Source organism: Sminthopsis crassicaudata, chromosome 1 (assembly GCF_048593235.1).
Source record: "Sminthopsis crassicaudata isolate SCR6 chromosome 1, ASM4859323v1, whole genome shotgun sequence".
In the NCBI taxonomy this organism is placed as follows: domain Eukaryota; kingdom Metazoa; phylum Chordata; class Mammalia; order Dasyuromorphia; family Dasyuridae; genus Sminthopsis; species Sminthopsis crassicaudata.
The window spans coordinates 694,269,779-694,286,543 of NC_133617.1; the positions used below are offsets into that span (position 1 = coordinate 694,269,779).

At 37.0% G+C, this 16,765-nt stretch overlaps 1 protein-coding gene across 2 annotated transcripts in view; it reads right to left on the reverse strand.

Moving 5' to 3' along the window:
* FBLN2 (fibulin 2) overlaps positions 1-16,765 on the reverse strand; it is a 206,257-nt gene that overhangs the window by 149,306 nt on the left and 40,186 nt on the right. For both annotated transcript variants that reach the window (XM_074283671.1, XM_074283672.1), the window contains exon 3: positions 11,570-11,652. The gene's annotated coding sequence lies outside the window, so the exon portion shown is untranslated. The remainder of the gene's footprint in view (positions 1-11,569; positions 11,653-16,765) is intronic.

Here is a 16,765-nt window from a genome sequence, read left to right on the forward strand (position 1 = left end):
TTCTCATGATCACTCCAGGATTTCAAGGTAGCTTGGCTGTATCTAGGATTTTGATCTTTTTGCTGGAAAGGAGAAGGGCCACATCTCATAGGGAGCATGAAAACATGTTGCCTTTAAAAGTGACCTCTCAGCAAATGAGTCTTCTCAGACAGCCCCAGAGCCTCTGAGAATTAATACACCTTCCAAAGGCAGACTAGACTTACTGAAAATTAGTAACACCTTGCTGAATGAGCCAGCATAGTTTTTGGCTTCCAAGCAACAATTCCAGCATCAGAGTTACAGAGAAGATCATAAGATCTAGAATTAAATGGAAGTTTAGAAATGACTTAACCATTCCCTTAGAGACGTTGAGGCCCAAGGAGGGTAAGTAATTTACCTATTTGGCTACTACGTAACAGAGCCATGATTAGAAGAATCCAGGCATCTGATTCTAAACCCAGTGCTTTTTATAAGGTTTCACCCCGAACCAGCCTTTCTTTGTACATGAAGACTATATTCTTCACCCATTAACAGTAAGATCAATAGAACTCCTTTCTTCATGGTCGGAGTGGGGTTTAAACTGACTCTCTAAATAACCATTGATCTCTTCTGATGATCCTTACCCCCATTCTCATCTTTCTTCACCTACTATTATTTTATTTATTTGAGGATGCAACTGGGGTTAATTGACTTGCACAGGGTCACACAGCTAGTGAATGTTAAGTGTCTGAAACCAGATTAGTTCTCCTGACTTCAAGGGCTGACATTCTATATACTTCACAATCTAGCTGCCCCAAACTACTGCTATTTTGACACTATTGGCCACCCTTTCTTCTCTAAGCTTTTGTGATACTATTTTTTCCTGATTTTTCTCTTTCTTGTCTGACTACTGTTTCTCCATTTCCTGTACTGGTTCATCACCCAGATAATGCCCCCTAACATTGCTTGTTCCCCCAAATTCTAGCATGGACCCTCTACTCTTCTGTCTTGGAAACTTCATCAGCTCCTATGGACTTAATTACCACCTCTATGCCAATTAGTCTGATATCTACCAACCAATCTATCTATATAGGTCTAAATCTATGTAGTTATACAGATCTAAATCTATACAGATATATAAATCTATATGTCTATAAAATTTAGATATAGATAGCTAGATCTTGATCTAGATCTATATAGATATACATAGATAGATATCCAGTCTTAGTTTTTCCCCTAAATTTTAACTCTGCATCACTAGTTGCCTATAAAATATTTCAAACTGAATGTACCAAAGACAGCTCAAACTCCACATGTCAAAAAACTGAATTTATTATCTTTTCCCCAAAACCTATCTCTGTTTTTGTCAGAAATGTTTCATAACCTATGCATTATTCAATATGCCTCACTTTTCCTCACCCCACATTTTTAATCGGTGGCCAAAGCTTGCTATCTCTACCTCAATGATATCTCTTGCATTTAAGCCTCCTCTTTACTCACACAGCTCCCCTTTAGTCCAGGACCTCAGGACCTCTTATCTAGATTATTGTAATGGCCTTCTAATTGGTCTTCCTGCCTCAAGTCTCTTCCAACATCAATCTATTATTGACATTACTGCCCAAATTATTTTCATAAGTTCATAAATGAACATCACTTTCTTGATCAATATTTTTGTTTTAAAATAAAATATAAACTAACTCTTTTTGGCATTTAAAATCCTTCACAACTTGGTTCCAAATTATCTTTCCAATCTTATTGAAAAGTGTTGTTGTTCAGTTGTTTCAAGCATGTCCAAGTCTTTGTGACACAATTTTGGTTTTCTTGGCAAAGATACTGGAATGGTTTGCCATTTACTCTTCCAGTTTATTTTATATATGAGGAAACTGAGGCAATTACTTGCCAATGACAGCAAACAAGTGCCTTCCTCAGGGTCAGGCAGTTAAGTGTGTGAGGCCAGATTTGAACTCATGAAGAATGAGTCTTCCTGGACCAAGCTCAGAGATTACTGTACCACCTAGTTGCCTTCATTGAATATTGCTCCCCCTCAAGTACCCTGCAATCCAGCCAAACTGGTCTCTCTAGGCTTCATTTGTGGTACTCTTATCTTCCATCTGTGTTTCCCATGTCTGGAATGCACTTCCCCTTCACTTCTTCCCCATAAAACCCTTTTATTTCTTCAATCATCACCTTCTACATGCATTTCTCTAATTGAGCCATCCTACCCCTCAGGATACTAATACCCTTCCCTCTCAAAATACCTTGCATTTAACAATTTGATGTTTATTTGTACTTATTATTTTTATTCTATATATACTTATATATAGCCTTGTTGTCTTTCTCCATTTGCCTGTGAGTTCCATGATGGTAGAGATCATTTCATTCATTATGTTTATGATCCCAGTACCTATATGTAGTAGATACTTAATAACTTCTTATTGATTACTGATATAATGTTTTTTCTAATTCTATATTGATCTAATATATAGATCTCCTACTTAACCTTCCCTCTTTCCCTGTAAATATTCAAGTAGTTCTCTGAATTCATGTTGTTCTAATTAAGGGCCAAATATACCCCCAAATCAACCATCTTTGACTCTCCTAGAAATAGACTGAATATAACTGAGAGGTAATGGATTCATAGGGCAGATTGAGATGTATTTTTTTCAGACATGGCCAATGACAGAATTTGCTTTGCTTGACTGTACATGTTTCTAAGAGGAATTTGTTTTTCTTTATCAACGATAGTGGAAGGGGGTGAGAGAGAGAGAAAAAAAAGTAAATATAATTTCTAAAAAAATAGTTTAGATAATTCTTTTCATTTAAGGGGCAACAAGATGGCACAATAAAGGACCAGATCTGGATTCAGAAAGACCTAAGTTCAAATCCAGTCTCAGACACTTATCTTAGCAAGTCACTATCAAATTTGACTCAATTTTCTAATTTGTAAAATGATCTGGAGAAGGAAATGGCAAACTATTCTTCTGTCTTTACCAAGAAACCCTCAAATGAGCTCACAAAGAATTGGACAGGACCAAAATGACTGAATAACTCTAACAACCATTCTTTTCATTTAAAGAAAGGACTCTTAACCTGGAATCTTTAAACCTTAAAAAGAAATTATGATTACTCTATTTCAATGGAATTTATTTCCTTTGTAATCCCATGTATTTTACTTTAGGCACTTAATAAATTACTGAGAGTCTAAGTTTTTCCAGATTGCCAAAAAGGGTCTATAGGATGCTAAAAAAAAAAAAATACCTCCTAATACCTGAAACAGAAGATAGTGAAAAATATGTCCATCAAGATGTGGAAAGAGTAAAGAGGAAGGAGTCAAGAAAAAAAGATAAGAAGAAAGAAGTTTTTAGCTGAAAAAGGAGAAGATTTGGACTAGAAAAATATGAGAACCAGATTGGGAAAAAAATGTCTTCTCAAAGATCCCAATGTAAGAAAATCCCTGGCTGTAAAGAACTGGAATTAGATGGATTGAAACCAAAAAAGCCAAGGGAGATAAGTGTCTCCAAAGCTGAATTTCTTATCTCTTCTTTGTGGTTGTGCTGGCCAAACTTGTCAATGAGCCTGCTCAATTAATCTCTCTTGAACTTAATTTCTTCATCTGTAAAATGAGGTAGTGAGTAAATGACCTCTGTGGTCCTCTTCAGCCCTAAATCTCTGAGCCTAGGATTCTACTTTATTATCCCTTTAGTTTACTTTCTTTTAAAGGTTTATCATAAAAAGAAGAACAGGTGATATTCTAATGTGTGTTTTGGTGGGGGGAGGGAGGCAAGGAGGCTACAATTTCTGGGACTACAATCTATATGTCTTCTTGACTATAAAAGTAGAAATCAAAGTAATTCAAAAATATATGACCAAGAGCCATTCCTCCTCCTAAATAAAAAGTCAAATAATTTGAATGATGCTAAAAGAAGAATCATCAAAAGTCAACAGCCATATAAAAGACTGAAATTATGGGAAATGTAAATTAAAGTTTCATCTTATACTCAGAAAATTGGCAAAGATAGACAAAATGAAAACAGTCAGTGTTGGATCACACACTATACACTATTGGTAGAGTTGTCAACCAATTAAATGGTTCTGGAAAACAATTTGGAATTGTGTTTAAAAACACCCATTAATGTGTCTTCTGACCTAGGCTAAGATGATCAAAGACAGAAAGTTCCAGTAACAAAATATTCAGATTATAATTTTTATGGTAGCCAAACTGAAAAAAATGAATATCCATTGATTAGAGAATTGCTGAACAAATGTAACAGAATATTATTGTGCTATAAGAAACTACATGAGAACATCAAAAAAACATGGGAAGATTTGTTTGAACTGATACAGAGCGAATTATACAGAACCAGAAAAATAGAAACTATTATTATAGTCATATAAATGAAAAGAACATGAAAACAAAAATCTAGACTAGGTCATTGGATCTGGAATATTTTACACACACAAACACACACATACACATATATGGATGTATATATATATATGCATATATATATATACATATATTATATATATATATATATATATATATATATATATATATAGGAAAATGCAACTTTTCCCCTTTCCCTAAAGAATTTAGGACTCTACATACAGAATGATGAATATACTCTCTGATAGGTCACTGTGTTGTAGTGCTTTTCCTTTGTTTTTCATTATCATAAGGTAAAATTTGCTGAATAGAGATATATTTAGAAATATCATATAAAAACAAAAAGTAGCAATAAGACTGTTTTTAAATTAAAAAACAGATATGCCTCCCACAGAGATTCAGGGCTCTGAATTCTGGTCTATGAATAAATTCTAAGTCCCTGAGAAAACCTGGAGGTTCATGAATTTAATTCCTCTGCTAAAAGAGAATGTAAGCTTGATGTTTAAGGTCATTGATTGTTGTTGAACTACAGGTTTTCAAAACCACCCAAACTAATGGTAGCTAATTGCCTACCTCTGACACACATAACATTTCTATTCTCCTCTGGTTACTAAGGGGTTAATGATCCAGAACAACCTCTCCAGACTACCTTGGTAGAACTTAGAGCTGCCCCCCCCCCCCTGTCCTTTTCATTTTTAAAAACAAGCTCAGCTCAGAGTTAGTTATTTTCTTAAAGAGAATGAGGTCATGTGAACTCATAGAAACATGATCTCTCTAGTGGAGAGTCCAATTTTTTCTCCTTTTTCCCTTCTTCAAAGACACAAAACAAACTACTTGGGTGAGAGCTGAATTTTGAAGATATTCTAAGTACATTACCAAGTGAACACACACAGAATCACAAAGATTAATTTCCATTAATTTTAATCATCCTTAGAGAATAGAAAATATTGCTTTTGGCTGGAGTGATGTTTCTGGTGTATTTCTTTTCCAGTCATTCATAACCTTTTTGTAAAAAATGAGACATTTAGCAGTGAGGAAAAGAGACAAAAGCCATTCCTCCAGGATAGGCTAGCAGCTTCCATGGGAGATCAAAGTAAAGAAAAATTAACAGAGGAAATCCAAGTGCAAAGGCTGTCAGGAAACTTCAGACTATAACTTGGCATTTCTCTGGACTTGCTTCTTCACCTATCCAGAGATAATCCACAAAGACTCTTCAATGAATAGGAAGAGAATGGCATAGTGCATTGGAAGGTACAATGACTATGGCAGTAATGACTGAAGGACCTTTCATTTGACTTAGTCATTTCAGAATGGACCTCCTTACTTATAATATATCAGCATAGGTGATAGGGATTCAATCTCTTATTTCACTGGTAGAGGGACCTCTCAGGTGAGGAAACTCCTTTACCAATACAATAACAATTCACCTTCTTAGAGAGCTGCCAAGAACACTGACATGATAAATTACTTGCCTGGAATCACATTGTCCTTTTAAATCAGAAGCAGACATGAACCCAGGCATCCCTATTCTAATTTTTCCATTTGGAAGATGGAGTGTTTTGTGTGAGAAACAACAAAGAGATCAGTGACATTAGATGGAAATATATGTTGGGGAGTAAAGTATAAGACGACTAGAAAATAGGAGACAGAGTTATGAAGAGAGTTTGTTTCTTATGCTAACCTTAAATTTGCCTGTCTACTACTTTCATCCATGGCCCTAACTTTACCCTCTAGGGATACTGAAACCTCTGCCCACTAAGCAGGTAGGATTAGAGATGGGGCCAAAACCATGGGAGATCTGCTACTTGAGATCTACCATGGAAGGTCCAGTACGAAAGATCCACCATGTTAGGTCTGATGCAATAAACATTGGGGTTTGGGGGGCAGGATATGGCAGTTGATCTATCTATATTTAAATGGACTGAGTTCTCTGAGAATCCTGATTAGATTGTAAACTTTTCTAAAAGACTTGTAAGATGTTCTTGTTTATCTTTGTATGCTCAACTGTATACTTTGTATACTGCTCTGTTTGTAATAGTTGCCTAAGAAATATTTATTTACTTAAGTTGAAAGTTATTAGGATTTGAGGATTTAAGGCAATTAACTTTCTGACTAGAACAGTTTCTCCACAAATAAGATGATTATGCCAGGATAAAATAATAGAGATCAGGTTGTCTCTGTTCTTTCAAAACTCTCTTTTTCTTTTTTAGTGTGACATCCTCAGATTCTGATAGCAGGTTAATAAGCTGTTCTCTTCCAAGTAACATTCTCACTAATGCCTTAACCCTATTGTTTGTAACTTAGGAACTTGTCTGTTTAATATTTTGATAACTGTATTTCAATATAATTGGTGTCCTTTGTAAGTAAATGCATTTTTGTTTTGTGAATGCAAAAACTCATTCCGAGAAAGAGACCACAGGCTTTACTAGACCGGGGACCATGAAAAAAAATTATAGGAACTATTGGTTTGGTAAATTGAATTAGTAAAATCCCTCCTCAGTTCAGATCTGTGTCTCTGAAGAAGTCCTAAGAAGAAAAGATCTAACCTAAAGATGGACCATCACTTATTGTCATGGTTTAGTAATTTAGTCAAGTCTGACGCTTTGTGATCCCTTAAGCCATAGTATGCCAGTACAATCCATGTGGTTTTCTTAGCAAAGATAATGGAATGGTTTGCCATTTCCTTATTGAGTACATTATAGCAAACAGAAATTAAATGACTTGTTCAGAATCACACAACTAATATGGATCTGAGAAACGATTTGAACTCCATTTTTCCTTAGTGTAATCTCAGTACTAGCTCCCTTTATACCTTCGCCTCTTATAGAAATGTAAAGTTGGGTTTTTATAAACTCTTTGTTTTTCAGGGAAAAATGCTTATAGGAACATAAAATTGAGTCTTTTTACTTATTGTTTTTCAAAGTAAAAAAAAAAAAACACAGAAGATACTTGAACTTGGTTTGTGCAATATGGGGCCCAATAAAACATTTCACAGTGATCAGAAAAATCACAAAATATTAAGAGTTGGAAAAGACCTTAGCAAGTATCTTGTTGGGCCCCTTCATCGTACATTTCCTCCCTTTCTTTTTACTTCTCGTCTCTAAAAAACATTCAGTTTTATGAAGGAGAACAATATTCAGTCTTTTTGAGTCTGTTGGCCAGGGTAGAGAATGCTAATGAAATACTCCTGCCAGAATCTTTCAAACAGCAGGCTTGAAGACTCTTACTGTGACTCAGTGAACTAACCAGTGTAAAGGGGTTACAAGAGAGCTTCTGGACCAAAGGCTTCACTTGGACCATGAACTTTCTAGAGCTTCAACTGTCCAACAGCAGAGTCTGCAGCTACTTGAAGGGAAAGGTCAGTTTATGAAGGGCTTGAGACTAAAGACCTAACTTAGAAGTGGCCACACAAATATATCAGAAGCCCTACATCCCAGCTTCTGAAACTCTGGTTCATAATCCCACATGGGATCTTATATTTCAATTTGGAGGTTGTGAAATTATGATTTATTATCAGTAAATGTTTGGTTTGCATACTTATTTTATATATCTATATACCGGGAGTCATGTAAAAATTTCTCAAGTGAATAGATTTTAAGAAGCCCTGGCCTACATGATGGGGTCAGAATGTCAAGTCAGACTGCTAGTGGGAGGAAGCCATGCTGTGTGACCTCTCAGAGGGTCAGGGTATGCCATCCCCACGACCCCAGTTCTTTCTCCTGTGGGGACCACACATAAAGCAAAAGGAAGCCCAACGCCCAATATCAGAGCCCTCAATCCATGGTGGGGAAGGAGATGTGAAAGACGTTGTAGTCTCGACCTCCTTCGTGGGTGGGCAGTATCAGCATTCCATCTCCAAAAGCTGCATTTCTGAATGAGAATAAGAAAGTATGGTCTCAAAAGGGAATCCCTGATCTACATCCCTGTATAAGGCAGACTGAAATCTGGAGGAAAAAAAACCATACTTCTATTGGGAATAGAAATAATCCTCTAATGATAGAATCACAGATTTAGAGCTATAAGGATCTTTAGAAGGAATCAAAAGCCTACATGGTTTTATAGATGAAGGAATTGACACTCAAAGAGTTTATTAAATGATTTGTCCTTATATAACTAGTAAGCATCTGAACCCAAGTCCTTATGATTTTAGGTCCAGTACCCTAATCACTATAATATGCTGCCTCCCCACCTCATATTATTACCTCATTACCTAAGCTCCTTGGCTTGAGATGTTTATAGAAGTCACTCATGAACACTTGCTTTTTGTCTTTAACACTTGCTATTAATGGGAGTGAAAGGAAGGCTGTGTGATAGCTGTAAAAGGCTATAAAGGACTTGGAATAGTCAATACCACTTTCTCCCTAGCCATGTCTCAAACTCAGTTTCCTCAACAGTAAAATGAGCTAATAATGTTTTCTCTTAATGACACTCTAGCATCTCTCAGGGATGAAAGTTCCTGATTTTAATACCAGTGTTCTCCTAGGGATGCCGCATGGCAATGAGTTATAGAACACCAGAATTATTGTAGAACTGAAATGAGGATTCATCCACAGGGCAATGGAAAAGCATATGATATGTACAAAAATTTTGTGGCAGCCCTTTTTGTAATGGCAAGAAACTGAAAACTGAATGGATGCCCATCAGTTGGAGAATGGCTGAATAAGTTCTGACATATAAATGTTATGGAATATTATTGTTCTATAAGAAACAATCAGGAGGATAATTTTAAAGAGACCTGAAGAGATTTACATGAACTAATGCTAAGTGAGCAGAACCAGATCATTGTACATGGTAATATCAATATTATACAATGATCAATTCTGATGAACACGACTCTAACAATGAGATGACTGATGCCAGTTCCAATTATCTTGTGTCAAAGAGAGCCATCTATATCCAGAGAGAGGACTGTAGGAACTGAGTGTGGATCACAATATAACATTCTCACTCTTTTTGTTGTGGTTTGTTTGCAATTTATTTTCTTACTCATTTACTTTCCTTTTTGATCTGATTTTTCTTGTGCAGCAAGAGGATGATATAAATATGTTTATACATATTGAATTTAACATATATTTTAACATGTATAACATATATTGGATTGCTTGTCACTTAGGGGAGGGAGTGGGGGAAAGAAGAGGAAAATCTGAAACACAAGGCTATGCAAGGATCAATATTGAAAAATTATCTGTGCATATGTTTAGAAAATAAAAAAAAATCTTTAAAAAAGAGAGAGAAAAGCATATGGTAGACTTCAGCAAACTACAACACGGCATAGTGAAGAGGACTTAGAGTCCAGGAAGCTCTAGATTCAGACTTTGCTAAGACACCTACCAGTGAGATAGGCAGATACAAATCACTTAATCTCCTCAGGCTTCAATATCCTCTTCTGTAAAATGAAGGGATTCAGTGTCCTCTGTGTTCCCTTACAACTCAACCTATAATCTTAAGACTAACTGCAGATGAGTAATTACCATCGGAGAAATAGCATCCGAGAAAGCATCAAAGAAAAACAGGTCAAAAAAAAAAGTTTGATGAGCCACTTTCTACAGTCAGAAACAGCTGATGGATACCCTTTCTGTTCCTTTGGTACCTAGGCAATCTTAAAATAATTCAAAGAAGGCCCCCAGCATGTTGAGTGAACAACTTGTGGGAAATTTATGTGAGGGCATGGATGAAAATCCCACAGGATGGGTAGCCCTAGGTGAGTTGCTAAGCTATGTCATTGGAGGAAATTTATTTTATTTTATTTTTTATTAAAGCTTTTAATTTTTAAATATATGCATAGATAGTTTTCAATATTCATGCTTACAAAACTTTGTGTTCCAATTTTTTTCTCCCTTCCTCTCACCCCATCCCCTAGATGGCAAGCAATCCAATGCTTGGTTCATATATATATATATATTTCCATAATTATGCTGCACAAGAAAAATCAGATCAAAAAGGGAAAAGGATCTGAAAGAAAATAACAATAAAAAGTGAAAATACTATGTTGTGATCCACACTCAGTCCCCACAGTCTTATCTCTGGATGCAGATGGCTCTTTTCATCACCAGACCATTGAAACTGGCCCGAATCGCCTCGCTGTTAACTTCATTCAACATCAGTTCATGTAGGTTTCTCCAGGTCTCTCTGAAATCATCCTCCTGATCATTTCTTACAGAACAGTAATATTCTATAACATTCATATACCATAACTTAATCAGCTATTTTCCAATTGATGGGCATCCACTCAGTTTCTAGTTTCTTATCACTTTAAAAGGACTGTCACAAACATATTTGCACACAGAGGTCCTTTTCCCTTTTTATGATTTGGGATACAGGCTTAGTAGAAACACTGCTGGATCAAAGAGTATGTATAATTTGATAGCTCTTAGGTCTGGGAACCTCAGTTTCTTCATTTGTTAAATGAGGATAAAAATGCCTGTAATAGTCATCTTACAAGGTAATTATAAGGCTCTAATGAGATCCTACTCATGTGTTTTGCATGTTTTAAAATACTATGTAAACATTATAAATTATCCTTGTTCATTGCATTCAGTTCTCCCTTTTACATATGGCTTTCTTTAGTACTTCTAAATATCTGTAGCTTCCTTAGAGTGGGCACTCACTCCAGCAATATATAGTGTGGCTTTCCTAGGTGATTCAAATTTCCTACAATTCTCCAGGACTCAGTGTCTTCCTGTAAGATGAAGCAGTTGGACTAGATGATTTTTAAGGCCCCTTTAAGCTCTGAAGATTAGAACTTTTACACCTTAGTAGAAGGTTTTTCATAATGATCCCTCAAGCTCTCACAGTACCAACCAGAGTCATTGTGAGCTAACATACTGGAGCATTTTGAGTTAGCTTTGCATCTGGAAAGATGGGTCTGGGACCCAGCTGTAGGCCCTTTGAATGAGGAGAATATACAAAGAGTTTTCAGATCTTGGTGGCCAGACACTCCTGAGGCCCCAGGGAATTTCCTTGATAACAACTTTTAATCTCCAAGCTAGTGGCTTTTGCATTCTTGGGGAAATATTGCTTTCACCTGGGATTTTTGGATTTTTTTTTTAATTAATGAAATTGTTTGTCTAAATCTTTGTGCTCTAAATGATCTATTTACAGTACAAGTAGAGGACAAATATGGAATGAGGACCAGGATAAATCCCCCCCCTGACATTGAGGAATCAGATGAGAGAAATACTTGATTTGAGACCTGTGTGACTAGGATGAGATATTGGAACTGACCTTCAAAAGCTTCACAAGGAGAGGAAGATGTGAGATTGTGTCTTCTGTTCTCAACCCAACAGGAAGCTCTTGGGTACCACTGCCTGAACAAACATAAGAAAGACAGTTTGCCAGCCATCAGAACAACACAACCTCCCACACACACCCCCTAAGCCCCAACCAGTACCAAATCAGGAGTCAAGACAGAGCATGTTCCCAAAAGGAATAAAAAATCCAACTTTATTCCCTGTGCCCCTGAAGGAACCTTTAACTTAATAGTCCTTGACAACAAAGCAGTGTTAGCATAGAATAATTTGGAAGTAAATTCTCCCCAGCTGGTGGAAAATGTGTTTGCTTAAGCCCGGCCCGAAGCAGCAAAAGGATCCAGTTACTTTCAGGGTCTATGGAAAAATGGAGGGTTGGGAAAAAAAGATGACAAAATTGAGAGGTGACTGAATGGCCCCTTTCTTTCCGTTGAAGGAGAACACAAAAAGCAAAAAATCCAATCAGAGATGGTCATAAAAAATGGAGCAATACTAATATGATACAGTGGAAAGAACAAAGATTCAGTGTCAGAGAACCTGGTTTCAAATCCTGACTCTTACTTATGACTTATAAGACTTAACTTCTTCTCAGGTTCCTCACCTATAAAATGTGGAAGTCAAATTAGATGACTTTTAAGAAATCTTTCAGACCTAAGGTCACAAAATCACAGAATCTAAGAATTTCCAGGAGAAGGGAAGCAAGAAAGAAAGAGCCTCCAACCTATGTATGACTAAAGGAGTGATCACTATATTATATCTGACAAGAAACTATCTTGCCTCTGCTTGAAAATCCCTAAAAATAGGGATGCCCTCATGGTTCTGGGCAGCTCACTCCATTTTGGGATGAATGTGGGCATCACAAAATTATTTGATTTGTTTGTCTATTTTATCTATTAATACATGCCTGGGGTCATGTAAAAATTTCTCTGACAAAAAAGGGGGCAAAAGTAAAAAAAGTTTAAGAAGCCCTGCTCTATATGACAGCCATTCACACACTCAAAAATAGCTCCAGTGTCCCTCTCAACTCCTCCACCAAGTGTTCTTTTTTTCCAGGGCAAACATTCACAGTTACTTCAATGTCATAGGCTCAAGGCACTATATCAATGCCCTTTCTCAGGATGTTCTCCAGTTTATCAATCTCTCTTAAAAAAGGACTAGAATTTTTTTAATAATTATAAAACCTTTTGTTCCAATTTCCCCCCCTTCCCCCACTCCTTCCCCCAGATGGCAGGTTGACCAATACATGTTAAATATGTTAAAGTATAAGTTAAATACAATATATGTACACATGTCCAAACAGTTGTTTTGCTGTACAAAAAGAATCAGATTTTGAAACAGTGTATAATTAACCTGTGAAGGAAATAAAAAATGCAGGCAGACAAAAATAGAGGGATTGGGAATTCTATGTAGTGGTTCATAGTCAACTCCCAGAGTTCTTTCGCTGGGTGTAGCTGGTTCAGTTCATTACTGCTCTATTGGAATTGATTTGGTTCATTTCATTGTTGAAGAGAGCCACGTCCGTCAGAATTGATCATCATATACTACTGTTGAAGTATATAATGATCACTTGGTCCTGTTCATTTCCCTCAGCATCAGTCCATGTAAGTCTCTCCAGGCCTTTCTGAAATCATCCTGCTGGTCATTTCTTACAGAACAATAATATTCCATAATATTCATGTACCACAATTTATTCAGCCATTTTCCAATTGATGGACATCCACTGAATTTCCAGAAAAGAACTAGATTTAAGAATGCCTTAAAGTACCAAGCTGTATCAATTGATGCAATGTGTTTGTTTGAAAGCAAAATTATACCATCTTCTCTTAATTAATTGTATTTAAAATATATTTGCACAGATAGGAAAAAATCTTAACTAATTGACTTGCCAGATTCCTCTGGGATTAAACCATGTTCCCCACAATTAAAAGCAATACTCTAGAGGAGATTGAATAAGAGCAGAGAACAGTGGGACTATTACCTTCCTATTCCTGGAAGCTCTAACTCTCTCAATGCAACCTAAGTTCCCATAAGATTTTTAAGCTGCTACCTTAGGCTGAGCTTGCAGTTCACCCAAAAAACCGATCATTTTCAAGAAAACTTCAATCTCTTCATGCTTCTCTGTTAAGTTATTGACTTAGTTTTTTCTGTTGCTAACCAAGTTCAAGATTTTTGAATTTCATCATGTGAAATTCAGCCTAACTTTTCAGTCTATTAACATCTTTTTTTGCATCCTATCACCTATTGTTAGCTGCCCTTCCTTTAAATGATCTAGTTGAGGAATAAATCAGAAGAAACAATCCTCTATAAACTGAAAAATGATGAGGGAATCAGATTATGACCATTTGTGGTTTTAGCCCAAGAAAATGAAGTCAAATCCAACTCCAATTAGCCCAATTATAGTCTAGACAGAATTGTTAGGAGCTTAGAAGTGAACATCTTAGAAACTGGAATGAATCAAGAACAGGATAGATTATCTTGGTACAAAACTGGAAGTCTTTCCTACTTCAAAACCCCTTTTAGATTTCCTTTCATAGATTGAGTTGAATTTAATAGAGTGAGCCTAAGCAATGGTTGAATTATTAGAGAATAACCTTGTAGGGCCATCAAGCCTAACAAGATGTACCTAGGATGTAGCTCATATAGAGCAGCAGGGACTTCAAGGACATGATTTCAGAGATGCTGCTGAATGACATTCTAGTCTCATGAATCTACTCCCCCTGAAATGGACCCTATCATGGATGAGATCCATTATACTGATGCTCTATATCTTCAAGAGACTTTTATTCGCAGCACATGTATGGAGGAGAAATGACATACCAAGCCATTATCAACCATGAACACCTTATCATGAATTAGTTATGTTTTGTTTTTCAGAATAGCAGGAGCTAAGTAATTAAGCTACAGGGCACTAAGCTACAGGGCACCTACATTTCAATGGGAGTAAGGTAAGAATGAAAAAGTCTGGAGTGAAGGGCTCTGCCTATGGAAAACAAACTAAGATTTAACTGATCAGTCAATCAAGAAGTATTTCTTAAGGTTTCCTATACATTAGGCCCTGAGTCAATGAAGGAGACCTCAGTCCTTCTATGATGCTTCTGTGTCACACTGTGGAGGTTATCGTGGGTTTCTATGGCAGAGAAGCATAAGTCAGTCTGGCAGCTTCTATCAAGCTGGAAAGAATTCCCATTCGGGACTGATGTTGGACTGTTGTCCAAGAATCAGTCTTGCTAGGTTCAGAGGCTTCCTAACAAGTTTGCCATAGGATGATATGATGATAGATTTGAAGAAGTCTATCAGAAAGTAAAGGTTTTCTAAGAGGAGAGGGAGAGAAAGGAAAAGTAGCTCCTTCCAAAGCTGCTTCTAGACATACAGATGTCTACTATTTCACAGCTTTATTTAAGAGAATCAGGAATTGGCTTGGCTGATGTTTGGTAAAGTGAGTATTTCTAGACTGACCTGAGTAAGCTGACTTTTTGATGATCAAGCAACAAAGTTGGTCAAGGATGTGGCTAGAGAGTGATTTACTGGGAGAATGACCTTTATGAATGTGAGAATGAGGAGTCATACCATACTAAGGTAAATAAACAGCTGAAGCATCAGCAAGGGAGAGAACAGGATGGAGAATGAAATAGAGATGACAGCTTATGGCTCAGAGGTGTCACTGAGATATAAAGGGAGGGGTAAGTGATCTCTGATTAAAATCTGGATCCTTGAAGCAAGCCAAATGAAGTATGTCCCTGTGTACATGTGACCAGCTGTTCACATATCATGTGGGATCATAGCAACGTCTCAATCCCACCCTCTTTCAAAGCGCACTGCACCTGGATGACTGGGGGTCAGCTACTCCCAATGGTCCCATATTTTAGTAAACGGGGAGCAAAAATTTGTCAGAGTTTGGAGCAAGTTCATCCAGACCATTTCTCCCCTTGACCCTGAGAGGTTTTAGGGAAGGATTCAGTTCAAAACAGCCCTATGGTGCCACTCCGAAGAGTCCGCCCTTTAGCTGAACAAGTTACAAAACTCCCTATTTTCTCCCATTGTCTCAGAATGTGCCTGGAAGAAATTTACAGGAATTTCTTCCATATGTACATTCCACATGCATTCTCTTGCCAGCAAACAGACCCACAGACCCAGGCCATCTTTCCAAAGAATATTTGTCTATTTCTACCTAGATGACACCCACCCCCTCTCTTTGCCCACATGATCTTTTATTTTTTCATTTTCCAAATACTTTAATTGTTGGTAGTGGTTTTAGAAACTTACTTATGAATTCTAAAGAAATCCCAGAAGGATATAAAAATGTAAAGAGACAGTCTGTATGTAGCACCCCAAAAGAAACCATCTATGAAAAACTAAGCTAGTCATCTAGGATTTATGAAAAAAAATGAGTTAACAAACAATATTCAATTATGAGAGTCTCAAATGACAAAAAAAATAATTCACCATTTAATTTGTGAATTAACAATAGCCTTGGATAAACTGAAATTATCCTTTGAGGGAAAGAAATCATTGTCTCAATACAGGAATTGGTTAACATTTCTTAGCTGTCAATTCACTAGGTCAACAGTTGCATACAAGTTATTCCATTCTGTTTATACAATTCTAAAATTCAGAAGCCTAAACACAGAATCCCCAAATGTTTTTCTCTCTCCTCTCTCTCTCCTCTCTCTCTCTCTCTCTCTCTCTCTCTCTCTCTCTCTCTCTCGTCTCTCTCTCTCTCTCTCTTTCTCTCTCTCTCTCTCTCTCTCTCTCTCTCTCTCTCTCTCTCTCTCTCTCTCTCTCTCTCTCTCCTTTCTCTCTCTCTCTCCTTTCTCTCTCTCTCTCTCTCTCTCTCTCTCTCTCTCTCTCTCTCTCTCTCTCTCTCTCTCTCTCCTTTCTCTCTCTCTCTCTCTCTCTCTCTCTCTCTCTCTCCTTTCTCTCTCTCTCTCTCTCTCTCTCTCTCTCTCTCTCCTTTTCTCCTTTCTCTCTCTCTCTCTTTCTCTCTTCTCTTCTCTTCTCTTCTCTTCTCTTCTCTTCTCTTCTCTTCTCTTCTCTTCCTCTTCTCTTCTCTTCTCTCTCTCTCTCTCTCTCTCTCTCTCTCTCTCTCTCTCTCTCTCTCTCTCTCTCTCTCTCTCTCTCTTCCTCCCCTCCCTCTCCCTAATGTCTCTTTCCCCCTCTTTACCTTCTTATTCTT